Source organism: Narcine bancroftii, chromosome 3 (assembly GCF_036971445.1).
Source record: "Narcine bancroftii isolate sNarBan1 chromosome 3, sNarBan1.hap1, whole genome shotgun sequence".
Classification (NCBI taxonomy): Eukaryota; Metazoa; Chordata; class Chondrichthyes; order Torpediniformes; family Narcinidae; genus Narcine; species Narcine bancroftii.
Window position 1 is genome coordinate 329354740 of NC_091471.1, and position 19590 is coordinate 329374329.

General features: G+C 50.7%; 1 pseudogene; it reads left to right on the plus strand.

Moving 5' to 3' along the window:
- The first annotated feature begins 7275 nt into the window (after positions 1-7275).
- On the plus strand, positions 7276-17669 carry LOC138756883 (caspase-14-like; annotated as a pseudogene).
- The last annotated feature ends 1921 nt before the right edge of the window (positions 17670-19590 follow it).

Sequence of the window (19590 nt, forward strand, 5' to 3'; positions counted from 1 at the left end):
AGGCGCAACAGCAACTCTACTTCCTGAGAAGACTGAAGTGGGCAAGGCTACTGGCCAACGTCACATCAACTTTCTACAGGAGCTCTATCGGGAGCATCCTGGCCGGCTGCATCACAGTACGGTATGGTTGCTGCAGAGAAACGGATCGGAGGTCAATCCACAGGACTGTTAGAGCGGCAGAGAGGATCATGGGAGTCTCCCTCCCGTGATCTACTGGGACCATTGTCCGAAGAGGGTGCGCAAAATCGTTGAGGACCCCTTCCACCCCCGCACGTAGTGTCTATCAGCTGATCCCATCAGGGAAGAGATGCAGGAGTATCAGAGCCAATACCACCAGGCTGGGTTACAGCTTCTTCCCACAGGATGAACGACCAAAGGAACTGCTCACATTGACCGTCCAAGACTCTCGTATTCATAAAACAATATTTATTTGTATTGATGAATGCTATTCCTAAGAATTCGTGCAGGCTTTTAACTGTAGCAGGTCTTGAGTACTTGGTAATGGCCTCAACTTTGGATGGCAGCAGAGTCCTGCCTTCCTGAGCAATCCTATGCCCCTAGAAATCAATAAATTCTTGTCCAAAAACGCATTTAACCAGATTGATGGTCAGTCCAAACTTTTGATGATGAGTAAAAAGTATATGAAGATGTTCTAAATATCCTTCTTCAGTCCCATTGGCCACTAAAATGTTGTTGAGGTAAATGAAGACATTGGTCATACCAGGTCCTAAAGCATCCATCATCTGATGCAATGATTGAACGGCATTCTTTAATCCGAATGGGATTTGTAAACATTCGAACAACCCAAACAGGGTAATTATTGCTGGTTTTTGGAATGTCTTCTGGCTCTGCCGGTACTTGGCTCTGCCACACACCAAGTCTATTGTGGAGAAGCAAATTAGCTGAGAAATCCTGAATACGAGGTATCTGATAACAATCCGGGATGGTGGCATCGTTAAGCCGCCAACCTCCATTGTGTGTTCAGGACCACGTGTAATGGAGATGCCCAGGGACAGTCGGCCAACGAATTTGATCCACCTTGGCAAACTCTTCCTTAGTCAAGCGCAGCTTCTCTGGAGGCAAGCGACCCACTTTACCATGGATAGGGGGCCTTTAGTACAAATGCGAAGAATAACACTGTGCTTTGCAGTGGAGGCAGAAAATTGTAGAGTAGTCATCTCAGGGAAATCTTCCAACAGCTCAGAGTATTCGTCTACTGGTTTACCTTATGTTTGGAGGTGCAGGGAGGAGTCACGTGATGGAGTAGTGGCCGGTCAGGGAATTCCAGCTCTCTCCGGAAAAGTAAAAAAAACCGCACAAAACACAAAGGTACAAGAGTAAAAATTAAAACAAAGTAAAAATAAAGGTGAGAAGAAAATGGCAGCGAAGAGAGAAAAGTCGAAAACAACGGGAAGAAGAGAAGAAGAAAGAACGTCGGAAGAAGAAGGTGAAGGCCTTACCCGTCCGAAGAGGCCCGCCGCGGAGAGAGAAGCCCGCTCCCTCAGGTCAGTGGAAGTCCCGAGCTCGGGACTACAAAAATGGCTCGCAGAGCCGAGTAAAAGTGCGCAACCGCGCATGAAAAAAAACACACTGACGGGAGGGGGGAACAGCTGCGGAGTCGATCTCCACAGCTGAGAGAGACACCTGCAGCACAGCAGCAGGTGCAGAACACAGACAATAACAACAACAAGAAAGAAGAGGGTAAAAAGAAAACAAGGAAACAACAGATGGTCAATCCAGAGGAAGAAGAAGAAGAAGAACAGAAAGAAGTGGAAGAAGAAGAGAAAGGCAAGACAATGGATGTATCTTTTTTTAAAGAATATATGGAATCAGTGAAAGAATGGCAATTACAAGAATTTAATGAGATAAAAAGAAGAATTATGAGTGCAGAAGAAAAAATGTTTGGAGGTGCAGAGAAAGGGTATAAGCATCTGCCAGAGGAATAGTCCACAAAGTAGTTCCATCTATTAGCCAACGACCTTTTAAATCAACAAGGAATGAATGAGCCCCAAAAGAATTTGCACCAAGCAAAGGTCAGGATGCTGCTGCTATAATAAATTGCCAAGTGTAGAGATGATCATGAAATTTGACTTTCATCTTCCTGGTGTAACTGTTAACTGCTCATAGTTGCAGGTCCAGGGTAGGATGGTGTGTGTCAAAACCAATGGGTGAAAATACACTGACTTCTGAACCCGTCTCCAACAGAAATTTTCGCTGGGACAACTGGTCCCAAACATACCGTAATCCTGCAGGATTGTCGCCAACCATCGCGGCCCTTACAAGTTGGCCTGGGCGTTTCCCACAAATGGGCAGGGTGGAAGGTACTTGCAGGCATTTACTCCCCAGCACCTGTGGTAATAACACCAAGACAAGGTGTCCATACTTCAGCTGTTGGGTCTTCAAATGAACACTTGGACAACAAAAGCCTAATATCATCTGGCATTTGCTCTAAAAAGAGCAGTTTGAATAACATATGGGGCCTTTGGCCAGCTGCCAGGAACAGTATTTTGTCCATGAGTTGTGAAGGGGCGCGATCTCCCAACCCATTGAGATGTAGTAGTTTGGCTGCCCTACGGGACATACCATATACATGTAATAAAAGTGTCATACTTGCAGGTATGTGGTGGATCCAGTAGGAAGTCGCCGACCCCCTTAGCGACAGTCTGGTCCAGGGCACTGACGAGATGGTAAGAATGAATGGTGTCCAACTCGATTTTGCAAAGGCTCAGGCTCAGGTATCCAGAAAGGTGGCAGCTTCACAGCAATGGCTGCAGAGTCCCTGTTTGTCCAAAAATACATTTTTGGACTCATCAGGGTCACCAATTGTGGCCACTGGGATCACAGTGGACACGAAGAAATAGAAATAGCCACACAAGGCGTTTTTAGAGTAAATCAAACGGATTTACTATTCATCACCCACGCAAACTTTTAAAAGCCTGAATCACGCACCCAATGTGAACTGAGATCATCACGCACTGACGTCACATGGCCAGTTTGATGCCTCCTGGGAGTTGCAATGCCACAACACCTGAACCGAACTTTGCCGGTGCTTTTCAAACGCACATCTTTCCAAGCCGTGCTCATGCCATTCCCGAGGAAAAATGTACTACCTGTCTCTGTAATGCCCTACGGTCCACTACACCTCTCCGTACCTCTGTAATCCCTTCTGGTTCCCTACAACCCTCCCTACATCTGTCACCCCCTCTGGATCCCTACACCCCTCCCTGTCGCTGTAACGCCCTGCAGTCCTCTACGCCTCTCACTGTCTCTGTAACCCCCCCTGGTCCCCTACACTCCTCTGTCTCTGTAACCCTCTCCAGTCCCCTATACTCCTCCCTATCTCTGTAAACCCCTCGGGTCCCCCACACCTTTCCCTGTCTCTGTAACACCCTATGTTCGCCTACACCTCTCCCTGTCTCCGTAATGCCCTACGTTCCCCTACACCTCTCCCTGTCTCTGTAACACCTTATGTTCCCCTACACTTCTCCCTGTCTCCGTAATTCCCTACGTTCCCCTACACCTCCCTGTCTCTGTAACACTCTACGGTCCCCCACACCTCTCCCTGTCTCTGTCACCCCCTCTGGTCCCCGACACCCCTCTGTCTCTGTAACCCGCCTCTGTTCCCCTACACCACTCCCTATATCTGTAATCCCTTCTGGTCCCCTACACCCTGTCGTGTCTCTGTAACCCTCTCCGGTTCCCTACACCCCTCCATCTCTGTAACCCCCTCCATTCCCCTACACTCCTCCCTGTCTCTGTAATGCCCTACGATCCCCTACACCTCTCCCTATCTCTGTAACCCCCTCTGGTTCCCTACACTCCTCCATCTCTGTAACCCCCTCTGGTCCCCTAAACTCCTCCGTCTCTGTAACCCCCTCTGATCCCCTACACCACTCCCTATATTTGTAATCCCTTCTGGTCCCCGACACCCCTCTGTCTCTGTAACACCGTCTGGTTCCCTACACCCCTCCATCTCTGTAACCCCCTCTGGTCCCCTACACCCTTCCCTGTCTCTGTAACCCTCTCTGGACCCCTACACTCCTCTGTCTCTGTAACCCCCTCTGGTCCCCTACACCACTCCCTATATCTGTAATCCCTTCTGGTTCCGTACACCCCTCTGTCTCTGTAACTCCATCTGGTTCCCTACACTCCTCCATCTCTGTAATCCCCTCTGGTCCCCTAAACTCCTCTGTCTCTGTAACCCCCTCTGGTCCCCTACACCACTCCCTATATTTGTAATCCCTTCTGGTCCCCGACACCCCTCTGTCTCTGTAACCCCCTCTGGTCCCCTACACCCCTCCGTCTCTGTAACCCCTTCCATTCCCCTACACTCCTCCCTGTCTCTGTAATGCCCTACGATCCCCTACACCACTCCCTATATCTGTAATCACTTCTGGTTCCGTACACCCCTCTGTCTCTGTAACACCGTCTGGTTCCCTACACCCCTCCATCTCTGTAAGCCCCTCTGGTCCCTTACACGCTTCCCTGTCTCTGTAACCCCCTCTGGACCCCTACACCCCTCTGTCTCTGTAACCCTCTCTGGTTCCCTACACCCCTCCGTCTCTGTAACCCCTTCCATTCCCCTACACTCCTCCCTGTCTCTGTAATGACCTACGATCCCCTACACCTCTCCCTATCTATGTAATTGCTTCTGGTCCCCTACACCCCTCTGTCTTTGTAACACCGTCTGGTTCACTACACCCATCCATCTCTGTAACCCCCTCTGGTCCCCTACACCCTTCCCTGTCTCTGTAACCCTCTCTGGTCCCCTACACCCTTCCATCTCTGTAACCCTCTCCGGTCCCCTACACCTCCCTATCTCTGTAATGCCCTACGGTCCCCTACACCTCTCCCTATCTATGTAATCTCTTCTGGTCCCCTACACCCCTCCCGATATCTGTAACCCCCTCTGGACCTCAACAACCCACCCTGTCTATGTAACGCCCTAGGGTCCCCAACACCTCTCCCTATCTCTGTAATCTCTTCTGGTTCCCTACACCCATCCTGATATCTGTAACCCCCTCTGGATTCAAACAACCCGCACTATCTCTGTAACACCCTAGGGTCCCCAACACCTCTCCCTATCTATGTAATCACTTCTGGTTCCCTACTCCCCTCCCTATCTCTGTAACTCCCTCTGTTCCCCTACACCACTCCCTGTCTCTGTAATGCCCACGGACCCCTACACCTCTCCCTGTCTCTGTAACGCCCTACGTTCCCCTACACCTCTCCCTGTCTCTGTAAGCCCCTATGGACCCCTATACCATTCCCTATCTCTGTAATCCCTTCTGGTCCCCAACACCCCTCTGTCTCTGTAACACCGTCTGGTTCCCTACAACCCTCCATCTCTGTAACCACCTCTGGTCCCCTACACCCTTCCCTGTCTCTGTAACCCCCTCTGGACCCCTACACTCCTCCGTCTCTGTAACCCCCTCTGGTCCCCTACACCCTTCCCTGTCTCTGTAACCCCCTCTGGACCCCTACACCCCTCCGTCTCTGTAACCCTCTCCGGTTCCCTACACCCCTCCATCTCTGTAACTCCCTCTGGTCCACTACACATTTCCCTGTCTCTGTAACCCCCTCTGGACCCCTACACCCCTCCGTCTCTGTAACCCCTTCCATTCCCCTACACTCCTCCCTGTCTCTGTAATGCCCTACGATCCCCAACATCTCTCCCTATCACTGTAATCCCTTCTGGTTCCGTACACCCCTCTGTCTTTGTAACACCGTCTGGTTCACTACACCCATCCATCTCTGTAACCCCCTCTGGTCCCCTACACCCTTCCCTGTCTCTGTAACCCCCTCTGGACCCCTACACTCCGCCGTCTCTGTAACCCCCTCTGGTCCCCTACACCACTCCCTATATCTGTAATCCCTTCTGGTTCCGTACACCCCTCTGTCTCTGTAACACCGTCTGGTTCCCTACACTCCTCCATCTCTATAATCCCCTCTGGTCCCCTAAACTCCTCTGTCTCTGTAACCCCCTCTGGTCCCCTACACCACTCCCTATATTTGTAATCCCTTCTGGTCCCCGACACCACTCTGTCTCTGTAACACCGTCTGGTTCCCTACACCCCTCCATCTCTGTAACCCCCTCTGGTCCCCTACACCCTTCCCTGTCTCTGTAACCCCCTCTGGACCCCTACACTCCTCCGTCTCTGTAACCCCCTCTGGTCCGCTACACCACTCCCTATATCTGTAATCCCTTCTGGTTCCGCACACCCCTCTGTCTCTGTAACACCGTCTGGTTCCCTACACCCCTCCATCTCTGTAAGCCCCTCTGGTCCCCTACACGCTTCCCTGTCTCTGTAACCCCCTCTGGACCCCTACACCCCTCCGTCTCTGTAACCCTCTCCAGTTCCCTACACCCCTCCATCTCTGTAACTCCCTCTGGTCCCCTACACGCTTCCCTGTCTCTGTAACCCCCTCTGGACCCCTACACCCCTCTGTCTCTGTAACCCTCTCCGGTTCCCTACACTCCTCCCTGTCTCTGTAATGCCCTACGGTCCCCTACACCTCTCCCTATCTATGTAATCCCTTCTGGTCCCCTACACCACACCCGATATCTGTAACCCCCTCTGGACCTCAACAACCCACCTTGTCTCTGTAACGTCCTAGGGTCCCCAACACCTCTCCCTATCTCTGTAATCTCTTCTGGTTCCCTACACCCATCCTGATATCTATAACCCCCTCTGGACCTCAATAACCCACCCTGTCTCTGTAACACCCTAGGGTCCCCAACACCTCTCCCTATCTATGTAATCACTTCTGGTTCCCTACTCCCCTCCCTATCTCAGTAACTCCCTCTGGATCCCTACACCCCTCCCTGTCTCTGTAATGCCCTACGGTCCCCTAAAACACTCCCTATCTCTGTGATACCTTCTGGTTCCCTGCACCCCTCCCTATGTCTGAAACCCCCTCTGGACCTGTATACCTCTCCCTGTCTCTGTAAAGCCCTACTTTCCCCTTCACCTCTCCCTGTCTCTGTAATCCCCTATGTTCCCCAACATCTCTCCCTGTCTCTGTCACCCCCTCTGTTCCCCTACACCACTCCCTATATCTGTAAAGCCCTATGGTCCCCTTCACCTCTCCCTGTCTCTGTAACCCCCTCTGGTCCTCTAAACCCCTCACTGTCTCTGTAACCCTCTCTGGTCCACTACACCCCTCCGTCTCTGTAACCCCTCTGGTTCCTTACACTCTTCCCCATCTCTGTAACCAGTTCCGGCCCCCCCCCCATCTCTCCCTGTCAGTTACCCGTGTCGGGAAAGTTGATCAATGTGGTTAATCATTGTACACGTGGACGGAGAACCTTCCCTCTTCATTCCTGCACAACTGGGGCATTGCTGTTCTGGAATTGCTGGAATGGATGGGACAGGTGAGGTGTTTCTTGAGTAGTGGGGTAACATCTTCCTGCCAGAATCTGGTGACAGACATCTGTCTCTCAACCTTGACCCCTGCCCCTCCACTCCCCCTCCCCTCTCTCCCACTCCTCCCCTCCTCTCTCTTTTCCCCCACTCCTACCCTCCTCTCTCTCCCCCCACTCCTCTCTCTCTCCCCACACACTCCTCCCCTCATCTCTCTTCCCCTCCTCTCTCTCCCCACTCCTCCCTCCTCTCTCTCTCCCCCACTCCTCCCCTCCTCCCTCTCTCCCCCACTCCTCCTATCCTCTCTCCCCCATTCCCCTCCTCTCTATCCCTCACTCCTCCCCTCCTCTTCCACCTCTCTCCCCCGCACCTCACCTCCTCTCTCTCCCTCCTCTCCTGTCCCTCCCCCTCATCTCACCTCCACTCTCCCCTCCCCTCCTCTCTCTCTCCTCTCCCACCTCTGCTCTCTTTCCTCTCCCACCTCTCCTCTCTCCCCCTCACCTCACCTCCCCTCTCCTCTCCCCCCTCCTTGCTCTCTACCCCCAGCCTACCCTCATCAGCGCTTGTTCTATCTCTCTTTTTATTCCTGTAAAAGGGTGTGTCACATCCTGGAAGGATTTTACTTGCTTTCACAGTCAGCCGTCAAGGCAATGGCGCGGATCGCTGCCTCTGGCAGCTAGTGGCCACTCAGCCCTTTCTGTGCCTGCTTGCTCACCACATCTCCCGCTTGTTTTGCCTCTAGTTGGCTCCATGGCCTCCTTCTCTCCCCTCCTACAGCCCCGGTCCTCCCCATCTTGCACGGCACAGGGCTTTCGCCAACCCATCCTTGACTTGGGATTTGTCCCCCCAGCCGTGGACAGTGTCTCTGCTGCTGTCCCCACTCGTACGGCCGACGGATTGCTCTCGCCGAGAGCCAGGCTTGTGCCCTCGTCACAGGTGAGAGGTGTGGAGGGGAGGGGAGAGGGGTGGAGGGGAGAGGGGTGGAGGGGAAGGGAGAGGGAGAGGGGAAGGGAGAGGGAGAGGGGAGGGGAGAGGGGGAGGGGAGAGGGAGAGTGGAGGGGAGAGTGGAGGGGAGAGGGAGTATGGAGGGGAAAGAGATGGTGGATGGATGAGGGAAGGTGGAGGGGAGAGGGAGTGGTGGAGGTGGCAGAAGGGAGGGTGGTGTCCTCGAGATTCGGTCCTGTAAACTCACACCTTGTCCCAGTGGGGTGGGGGGGGAGAGAATGAGACGTCCTCCCACCCTATCCCGGGGGGATACTAGGATCCTACACCCTGCCCTGAGGGGGGGGATACTGGAAACCCCCCCCCTACAGCCTGTCCTGGTTGGTGGAGACTGGGACCCTCACTATGTCCCGGTTGGGGGTGACTGGGAGCCTCCCACCCGTTCCTGGTTGAGGGAGTCTTAGACCTCCCCCCCATGTCCCGAGTGGCTGAAACCCCTCACCCTATCCTCGGGAGAGACTGGGATAACTAGCCTGTCCCTGTGGGAGACTGGGACACCCCCACCCTAACCTGGTTGAGGGAGACTGGGACCCTCACCATATCCTGGTGGGGGAGACTGGGACACCGCTCCCCTCCACTCTTTCCTGGTTGAGGGAGACTGGAACAACCCCTCCCCAACCCTGTCCCGGTGGGGGGGAAGCTGGGATTCCAACCCCTCCCCCCACAATTCTGTCCTGAGGGGGAGACTGGGACTCCCCAGCCTGTCCTGAGGTGGAGATTGGGTATGTGTGCCTTTGTGCGTGTGTAAGCATGTTCATGCCGTGTGGGCAGCACAAGCTGGTTTCTCTGACAGACCGACAGATATGACATGGCCGGCGTGAGGAAAGCCTGCATCGTTTGTGTCCACAAAGGCAGGAGGACCTGCAAAATCTCAAGAGGCTTCTTCATAGCTTGGCATTCCAAGTGACCGAGTTCATCGATCCAGCTGGCAGGGTGAGAGATTCTCATTGATGATGCTGGGCAGGGGTCAGCACTTCTCGCCCCTCCCCAATTGCAGGGGGAGAGGCTGGGGGAGTGGGGAAGTGAGGCAGCCCCTCATCCACATGTGGAAGGTGCCGAATCTCCAAGACCAGCCTGCGCGGAGGAGATGTCAGTGAAGCTGGTGATCGTGTCCACGCCTGCAGGATGGAGGAGCCCGACGGAATCTCACAGGTGTCCTATGAATCTTCTCTCCTGATAGACGAAGATACCCTGGGGAACTCTTTACCAGGCAGACAGGAGGAGCCCTGGGTACCTCCTCTCCTGACGGACGGAGATGCCCTGGGGAACTCCTCTCCTGACGGACGAAAGAGTCCTGGGGAACTCCTCTCTTGACTGTCGGAGATGCTGTTGTTAACTCCTGATGGATGGAGACCCCTGGAGAATCCTTCTTCTGACGGATGGAGATGCCCTTGGGAACTCCTCTCTTGATGTGCAGAGTAGCCCTGGGGAACTCCTCTCCTGGTGGATGGAGATCCCCTGGTGAACTTCTCTCCAGATGGTTGGAGGAACCCTGGGGAACTTCTTCCTTGACAGTCGGAGACACTGTTGGTAACTTCTGATAGACGGAGACACTTGGGGAATCCCTCTTCTGACAGATGGAGATGTCCTGGGAAACTCCTTTTTTTTAAATTTTTTTTATTTTTCACACTATAAACAACATTGATCAAGATACATGCATTTTTCTTTTCAAATATATACAGTGTCGTTTTCTCCTCCCCCCTCCCTCTTCCCATTCCACCCTCCCTACCTCCCCTCCCATTCATTTAAAGTTCAGAATCTAAGATACAATAAACCCGTCAATCAATGTTGTCACTCAATAAAAATAAACAAGAAATTCCACAGAGTCAATTCTTTTCATTTCCTTCTCCTTCTGTCATTTTAGGTGGTAGATGTCCCCGGTAGGTTTTCTCTATTGTGTTTCATGTATGGCTCCCATATTTGTTCAAATATTGTAATATTATTTCTTAAATTATATGTTATTTTTTCTAATGGAATACATTTATTCATTTCTATATACCATTGTTGTATTCTCAAGTTATCTTCTAATTTCTAAATAATACATTTTTTTGTTACAGCTAGGGCTATCCTAACAAATCTTTTTTGTGCACCATCCAAATCAAGTCCAAATTCTTTGTTTTTTATGTAACTTAGGAGGAAGATCTCTGGGTTTTTTGGTATATTGCTTTTTGTGATTTTATTTAATATCTGGTTTAGATCTTCCCAAAATTTTTTCACTTTCTCACATGTCCAGATTGCATGAATTGTTGTTCCCATTTCCTTTTTACAGCGAAAACATCTGTCAGATACTGTTGGGTCCCATTTATTTAACTTTTGAGGTGTAATGTATAGCCTGTGTATCCAGTTATATTGTATCACACGTAACCTCGTATTTATTGTATTTCTCATAGTTCCAGAGCATAACTTCTCCAATGTTTCCTTCTTTATCTTTATGTTTAAATCCTGTTCCTGGGGAACTACTCCTGATGTGCAGAGTTGCCCTGGGGATTTTATCTCCTGATGGACAGAGACATCCTGGGGAATCCTTCTCCTGATGGACGGAGGTTCCCTGGTGAACTCCTCTCCTGATGGACGCAAGAGCACTGGAGAACTCCCCTCCTGACGGATAGAGACGCCCTGGGTAAGTCCTGTGATGGACGGAGACGGCCTGCAGAACTCCTCTCTCTGATGGACAGAGGTTCCCAGGGGAACTCTCCTCCAGTGGACGGAGGAGCCCTGGAGAACTCCTCTCTTGACAGATGGAAGAACCCTGTAGTATTCCTCTCCTGTCAGACTGATGCCCTGGGAAATCCTTCTCCTGACAAACGGAGATGCCCTGGGGAACTCTTCTCCAGATGGATGGAGGAGCCCTGGGTAAATCCTCTTCTGAGGGATGGAGACGGCCTGGGGAACTCTCCTCCGGACAGACGGAGGCTCCCTGGGGAACTTCTCTCTTGAAGGACGGCGGAGCCCTGAGTAATCCCACTCCTGATGGACAGAGATACCCTCTCTTGCTGATCTCATATAGCCTCTTTCCTATTCAAGAGCTCCCACTCCAATCAGCGACCCGTTCTCCCCAGGTGCCCTCTGTCCAGGGATCCTCGATGCTTAGTTGGCTTGCTCTTCAGGCAAGGAAAGCCAGGGGTTTACGATCCAGTGATCATTGGGTAACAGAGGTTGAGAGGGTGAGCAAATTCAAGTTCTTGGGAGTCACTTTCTCTGAGGATCTTTTTTTGAATGCAGCACACCAATGGCATCGTGTAGAAAGCACGTCAGCGGCCTCTACTTCCTCAGGAGTTTGCAGAGTTTGGTATGACCCTGTGAATTTCTACAGAAGTGCGGTGGGAATTGTACTGACCAGCTGCAAAAGGTAGTGGACGCAGCCCAGGACATCACAGGCAAAATCTTCCCCTTCCATTGAGAACATTCACAGGGAACGCTGACGTCGGAGAGCAGCAGTGATCATCGAGGATCCCCACTACCAAGCACACACTCTGTTCTTACTGCTGCCCTCAGGAAAGAGATCTAGGGGGCCACAGGACTCACACCACCAGGTTCAGGAACAGGTGCTCCCCCTCCACCGTCAGACTCCTCAACGAAAAACTCAATCAGGGACTCATTTAAGGATGTGCACTTCTTTGAATTTTACCCTTTCTATATCGCACAGTCAGTTTGTTTACATTTCTTTATCTGTTTGGACATGTATGTTGAGTACAGTCTTTGCACTGCCAATAAGTGGCAATTCTGCCTCGCCTGCAGAAAGATGAATTTCTGGGTTTTACGTGACGTCGTGCATGTACTCTGACAAGAAATCTAAAATCTAATCCCCCTTCCCCTCCAGCCACCCACCGCGTCCCCACCCACACAATCTGTGCACCCCATCCCCATGCCCCCACCCATCCACGTGGTTGCCTCTTCCTCAGACTCCTATCCCGTCACCACCTGCCTACCCTGCCCCACTTCCATCTCTCAGCCGCCACACTTGGCTCCTGTATCCCTAGGGAGTGGTCTGCTGCATCCGGTGTTCGCACCATGGCCCCCCTCTCCCCTCAACAGCGGAGAGACTGGGCAGTCGCTCCACTGAGTGCCTTCGCTATGTCTGTGCCAGGGCCGACCACTTAAATTCTGCCCCCCCGCTGCCGAGCTGACCTTGTGTACTGTCCCAACACGACCAATTGGGGAAGCAACACTGGAAGGGCATTGACGTCGACGTTTCCAGTTCCTGCTGGCCCGCTGCCCGTTCTCCCTCCCTTCCCTGGGAAGGGAATGGGAAGAAACTGGAGGCCCCGGGGAAAACCCACGCAGACACGGGGAGAATGTGCAAACTCCTTACAGACGGTGCAAGATTCGAACTCAGATCAAGGTGTTGTGCCAACCATGCTGCCCCCGAATTTCTCCAGCATTGTGATTAATTTAATCAACCGCCTGTCATCACCACATCCCCCTCAAATCTCTTCCTACCCCCACCCTCTCCCGTCGCCTCCTGCCTGTCCCATCTCCCCCTTCCCCCTCTCCCACCGATCTTTCTTCTCCACTCTTGGTCCTGAAACACCGACGATCCCCTTTCCTCCGCGCCCAGGCGCAGAGCTCCCCCCTCCCCCAGTGGTCTCCTTCCTGTCTGGGATCAGGACCCTGGTCCGCCTTGAGGCCGTGGGAAGTGTGGGGATGGGGCCACGGCTGTCGGAGCCAGTTGCACTGGGGCGCTGACCATTTCATTCCTGACTCGTCCCTCCCCTTCAGTATATTGTCTATTTGCTGAAGAATTATCGGGACAGTATTGAGGCTGGCACCTGCTGCTCCCTTGTCTTCATCATGGCACACAGAAAAGTGGGAGAGATAAAGGGAGCTGACAACCAAAGTGTCGATCTGGAGGAGATCTTCGATTTGTTCAACAACAAGAATTGTACGAACCTGCAACTGAAACCCAAAGTCTTTGTCGTCCAAGCCTGCCGGGGTGGTGAGTAGTCCATCAGGTGTCAGGTGTCTGGCCAGGTCATCCAGGCTGACCCTGAGAACAACAGGCTCTCAGAACATAAGAAACAGGAGCATGAGTCAGTGATTCAGCCGTCAAGCCTGCTCCGCCGTTCAATGTGATCATGTCTCATCTCCAACTAACTGCCTTTTCCCATATCCCTTAATTTCCCAATGATATAACATCGTCTTAAATATATTTACTGAGGTCGCCTCCACTGCTTCAATGCGCTCGGGGAAATCATCTCCATCCTAAATCTACTTCCCTGGATCTTGAGGCGATGTCCCCTCGTCCTGGTCTCCCCCACCAATGGGAAAAACTTATCCACCTCTATCTGATCCACATCTTTCATCATTTTGTACGTTTCCATCAGATTCCCCTCTCATTAATCTAAATTCCTGGAAGTCCAGCACCAGATGCTTCATTCTCTCCTTGGCTAACCCCTATCATCCCTGGAATCAACCTGGTGATCCTCCTCTGCACCATCTCCAAAGCCAGTACGTCCTTCCTCAAGTCAGGAGACCAGAACTGCATGTGGTTCTCCAGATGCAGCCTCTCCAGGACCTTGTACAGTTTCAGCGGAATCTCCCGGTTCCTAAATTCAATCCAAGTGCAGAAATAGCTTTGCTGATCCCACTGCATCTATAGAGGAGCTTCACTCTGTGTCTAGTCCCAGGTGTGTGTGATGGGACGGTGCAGAGGGAGATTCACTCTATGTCTGACCCCGGTAGCGTGTGATGGGATGGTGCAGATGGAGATTCACTCAGTATCTGACCCCGAGAGTATGTGATGGGACAGTGAGGATGGAGGCAGCTCCACTCTGTGTCTGATCCCGGTAGCGTCTGATGGGATGGTGCAGAAGGAGATTCACTCTGTGTCTGACCCCGGGTGTGTGTGATGCGACAGTGAGGAGGTAGATTCACTCTGTATCTGACCCCTGAAGTGTGTGATGGGTCGATTTGGAGGGAGCTTCACTCTGTGAATTACCCTGGTCAGTGTGTGATGGGATGATGTGGAGGGAGCTTCACTCTGTCTCTGACTCCAGGGAGTGTGTGATGGGATAGTGCAGAGGGAGTTTCACTTTATGTCTGTCTCCTGGGAGTGTGTGATGGTCGATTCGGAGGGAGCTTTACTCTTTCTTACCCCGTAATTGTGTGATGGGATGTTGCGGAGGGAGCTTCATTCTATGTCTGACCCCGAGGCGTGTGTGATGGGACTTTGCGGAGGGAACTTCACTCTGTGTCTGACCCCAGGTTTATGTTCAAAGACACGAGTGAGACATTTTGTATTTTTTCCAGAGAAGCATGACCATGGCGTTGAACATTTGCCGGATTCTGTTCCATGTCTGAACCCGAGAAAATTTTGACTGTTTCAGACACCTTCATCGTGTACCCTTCGCTAAAAGGTGACGCATCTCTTGCTCCTGCACTGACATCAATCCTTATTTCCCTGGGTCCCCCATCTCGTCCCCGACCAGGCTACCCAAGACCAATGAAGTCTTGACTCAGTAAGCTGGGTCCTGAGCCCACTTCTCAACACTGAAAATGTATAAATACAATACATATGACAGACATGTATTCATATTTTAAAATATATAAATAAATGTTTTTTAATGGTAAAAAAAAAATTTTTAAATGTTTCAACAACTCCACCCCACCCCCCATTCTCCTGAATTCCAACGAGTCTAAGCCAAGAGCCGCCAAACGCTCCCCATATGAATCTCCTCTGAACCCTCTCCAACGTCAGCACATTGACGAGGAGCCCCAAACGGTTCACAATATTCCACGTGAGGTCTCACCAGGGTCTTGAAAAGCCTCAACATCACACCCCTGCTCTTGGATTCGATTCCTCCTGAAAAGAACACTGGCATTTCATTTGTCATCTTCACCCCCCACCCCACCCCCCCTCCCCCCTCCCCAGTCCAAACACCCAGTCCGTCTGGCAGCAGCTGCTGCAGGTGAATCTATGGACACTTGGGGACTCTGGGGTGGTGGATGGGGGGACTCTCTCTAGCTTCTCTCTCTCTCTCTCTCTCTCTGACTGTAAGTGGCGCTTCAGGCAATTTCTGCTGATGGCGAATCTGTCCACCTTATGGCTGACAGAAATGCGTTCCATGTAATATTACACTGTCTTTATTACAGGACAGTAAATTAAATCTTGAACTGAGGATAATAGGGAACAGGGAGGTCCGTGGAGCTGAGACCCTGGCCATATCAGCAAAACATTTTGAAATCGGTTGGCCTGATGCTGACTCCTGCTCCGAGTTCTTGTGTTCTTACAACTATAGAAATCTACAGCACAGAGGCAGGCCCTTTGGCCCTTCTAGTCTATGCTGGACTAGTATTCTGCCTCATCCCTCTGACTTGCACCCATCCTTCAACGACCCTCCCATCCACGAACCTGTCCAAATACTTCATTATTCAAACTGAGCCCACATTCACCATCCATGGGCCTGTCTAAGAGTCTCTTAAAATGTTCCAGCCTCGACCACCATCCCCTGGCGAGGCATTCCAGGCCCCCACAACTTTCTGTGTAAAAAAAAATACAAAAAAACCCTACCCCTAAACTTCCCTCCCTTCACTTTGTACAGATGTCTTCTGGTGTGTGCTAATCCTGCCCTGGAAAAAAACAGGCGCTGGCCGTCCACCCTGTCTATGCCTCCCAGAACCTTGTAGACCTCGATCAAGTCTCCTCTCATCCTTCTTCACTCCAAAGCTCTGCAAACCTTGCCTCATGAGACTTGTTTCTCAATCCAAGCAACATCCTGGTCAATCTCTCCACATCCTTCCTTTAATGAGGTGACCAGAACTGAACACAATCCTCCAAATGGGTCTTACCAGAGATTTATAGAGTTGGAACACGACCTCTCGACTCCTGAACTCACTCCCCTGACTAATGAAGCCCAGCGTCCCATAGGCCTTCTTAACTATCCTATTAACCTGCACGGCGACCTTGAGGGGATTTGGGCCCCAAGGCCCCTCTGTTCATCCATACTCTTAAGTATCTGACCATTAACCCTGTTCTCAGCCTTCTGGTTTGTCCTTCAAAGTGCTTCACCTCACACTTATCCAGTTTGAACTCTATCTGCCTCTTCTCCGCATGACTCTGCATCCTGTCTATTTCTTGCAACCTTCAGCTCCATCCACAACTTCCACAAACCTTCATATAATCCGCAAACTCACTGATCCGTCCTTCTGCCTCTTTATCCAGTTCATTTATAAAAATCACAAAGAGCAGGAGGTCCCAGAACTGATCCCTGCAGCTCTCCCACTAGTCACCAACCTCCAGGCAGAATCATTTCCATCCATTAAGACTTTCTGTTTTCTTCCTACAAGCCAATCTGTTACTGCCTATTCATCTGACCAGTCTCAGCTCGTGATTTTGTGAACCTGAATCTCCCACAGGTTATGTGGCTTATCGAGGCAAATGCATTGGGTCTTACATGATCAGGTTCATAGTGGACGTGCTTGAAGAGTCTGGAGAAGATGAGCATCTGTACGACCTATTTGTCAAGGTAAGGGTGGAAGGAGGCCTGGGTTTGAAGCAGCCCAATGCATCACACACACTCACGTGGAGGGGCAGAGACTGGAGGATGCCCTTTGGCCCCTCTCTCGGCTGTTACAGAGTGATAGGAGGCTGTTCAGCCCCTCTCCATCCTGCTACACAGGGATGTCCATTTAGTCTCTCTCCACTGTGGTACGCAGGGTCAGGAGGCTGTTCAGCCCATCTCCATCCTACTACACAGGGATAAGGCCATTTAGTCTCTATCCAATATGATGCAAAGGGACAGGAGGCTGTTCAGCCACTCTCTAGTCCAGTGCACAGTGACAGGAGGCCATTGAGTCTGTCTCTAGTCTGGTGCACTGGGACGGAAGGCTTTTCAGCCCCTCTCTAGTATGGTCCACAGGGTCAGGAAGTCCTTCATCCCCTCTTGGACATGCTACGCAGGAGGAGTACCTTCATTTCTTGTTCTGCAGCACTGGGTCAACTCGTGTGGGTTAAACGCGAGCTGCTCTTTGACTGAATGAATGCAATTGGTTTTTCAGGTGAACCGCAAGATGGTACAAGGAGGATATGGGAATGAGAAGTTCAAGACAACCATGGTGATGGAGTCCACCTTGACCAAATCCCTCTACCTCAAACCTTCCAGCTCATAAACAATCAAACAGCTGGAATGGGATTTCAGATTTACTGTCAGAACATACCTGACATTACATACAACCCTGAGATTCTTTTCCTTGTGGGTGTGGCAGAATGACCACTTATTGGCTGTTCAAGAAAAGAAACTGTAAAAGAAATGTGAACAAACTGCATTACAGAGAGGGTAAAAACCAATAAACTCATTAAATGAGCCCCTGATTGAGGTTGTCATTGAGGAGTCTGACGGTGGAGGGGGAACAGCTGTTCTGAACCTGGTGGTGAGAGTCCTGTGGTCCCCAGACCTCTTTCCTGACGGCAGCAGTGAGAACAGGGTGCATGCTGGGTGGCGTGGATCCTTGATGATCGCTGCTGCTCCCCGATGGCTGCATTCCCCCGTGGATGTTCCCGACTTGTGAGGAGGGTTTTGCCCTTGATGCTCTTGGGCTATGTCCACTCCCTTTTTTACGTGTTTACGCTGGTTGGCGGGTGGTATTGGTGTCCCCATATTAGGTGGCGAGCACACTCTGCCGCAACTCTGTAGAAATTCACCAGGGTTTCCGATGTCGTACCAGAGCTTCGCAAACTCCCGAGGAAGTAGAGGCGCTGATATTTTGAGAAATTCTTCCCAAAATATCTTCAGAATACAGAATACATTTCACCATTTATTGAATCTTTTTCAGTCCATGATTGGGTTTTCTGTCTTGGGAGAGCTGTTGCATGAATCGCAAAAGGTTGGTTTGCAGGTGCAACAGGCTGTTGAGAAGGATCGTTGGACTTCATCACCAGAGGGATGAAGCTCCCCCAGAGAACACTTCCTATACATAACAAAGCTCTCTCTATTTTTTTCTTCCTTCTTCTCTTATCCATCTTTAAATCTTTATATATACATTATCTGTATATTTTCTTGTCAGTCATCTTTCTTGTCACTCCTCCTCTCTTCTGTCCTGCAAATGTTCAGCAAATTCTTGAGCTTTCTTTGGGTCCGAAAACAGTCTAATCCGTTCCCCAGGAATAAATGAGTACTGCTGGATGTCTTAATATAAAGTTATAACCTTTCTTCCATAAGATTGTTTTCGCTGTGTTGAATTCCTTTGTCTTCTTTATAAGTTCGATGCTTATGTCCGGGTAAAAAAATATTTTTTGTCCCTTATATTCCAGTGGCTTATTGTCTTTTCCAACCTTCTTTCTTGCCTGCTCCAGTATGTTTTCTCTTGTCATATATCTTAGAAGTTTTACCAATATGGATCTCGGTTTTTGAAGTGGTGGCGGTTTCAGTACTGGCGCTCTATGCGCCCTTTCGATTTCTATTTCTTCCTGTGGATCTGTTATTCCCAGCATCTTTGGGATCCATCCTTTTATAAATTCTTTCATATCTGACCCTTCTTTGCCTTCTTTCAGTCCCACTATTTTTATGTTGTTTCACCTACTGTAGTTTTCCAATACGTCAATTTTTTTGTGACAATGAGTCTTCTGTCTCTTAATATACTTTTTCGCTCTCTTCCAACTTCCCTCTTAAATCATTTATCTCCATTTGTACAGAGGCTTCTCGTTCCTCCACATTTTCTACTCTTTTCCCTATTTCAGTCATGACCAACTCTAAGCTTTGCACTCTGTCTTCAGCTCTTTTCATTTTTCTTTTGATTGAACTACATTCTAATGATAGCCATTCTTCCTCCTCTTCTTCTGTGTCTGTATCTATGTCTGCGTCATCTTCTCTTCTCTATAATCTGTGTATCTCCATCCTTCTCTGGTGAGCTGTTTCAGTATCCTTGCTGGGCCTCCAGCTGGTGTATCTCGTGTTGTTGGGCCTCCTGCTGCAGGTCGACCTGTTGTTGGGCCTCCTGCTGCAGGTCGACCCACCGCTGGGCCCCTTGCTGCAGGCTGACCCACTGCTGGGTCATCCCCCTGTCAATCGACCCATTGCCACTCACCTTCTTCTAGCCCTTCATTCTCTTTCTCACCACTCTTCTTTTCTTTCTTGATTACTTCCCCCAGCCGAACACCCCTATACTGGGAGTCTCTCAGCTGGCTGCTCTGCAGCTGGCAGCTCCTCAGCTGAGTCCCTCTCCCGTCGGCGTTAACCTTTTCTTTTACTTGCGCACTGCGCACCTCTTCTCGGCTCTGAGAGCCATT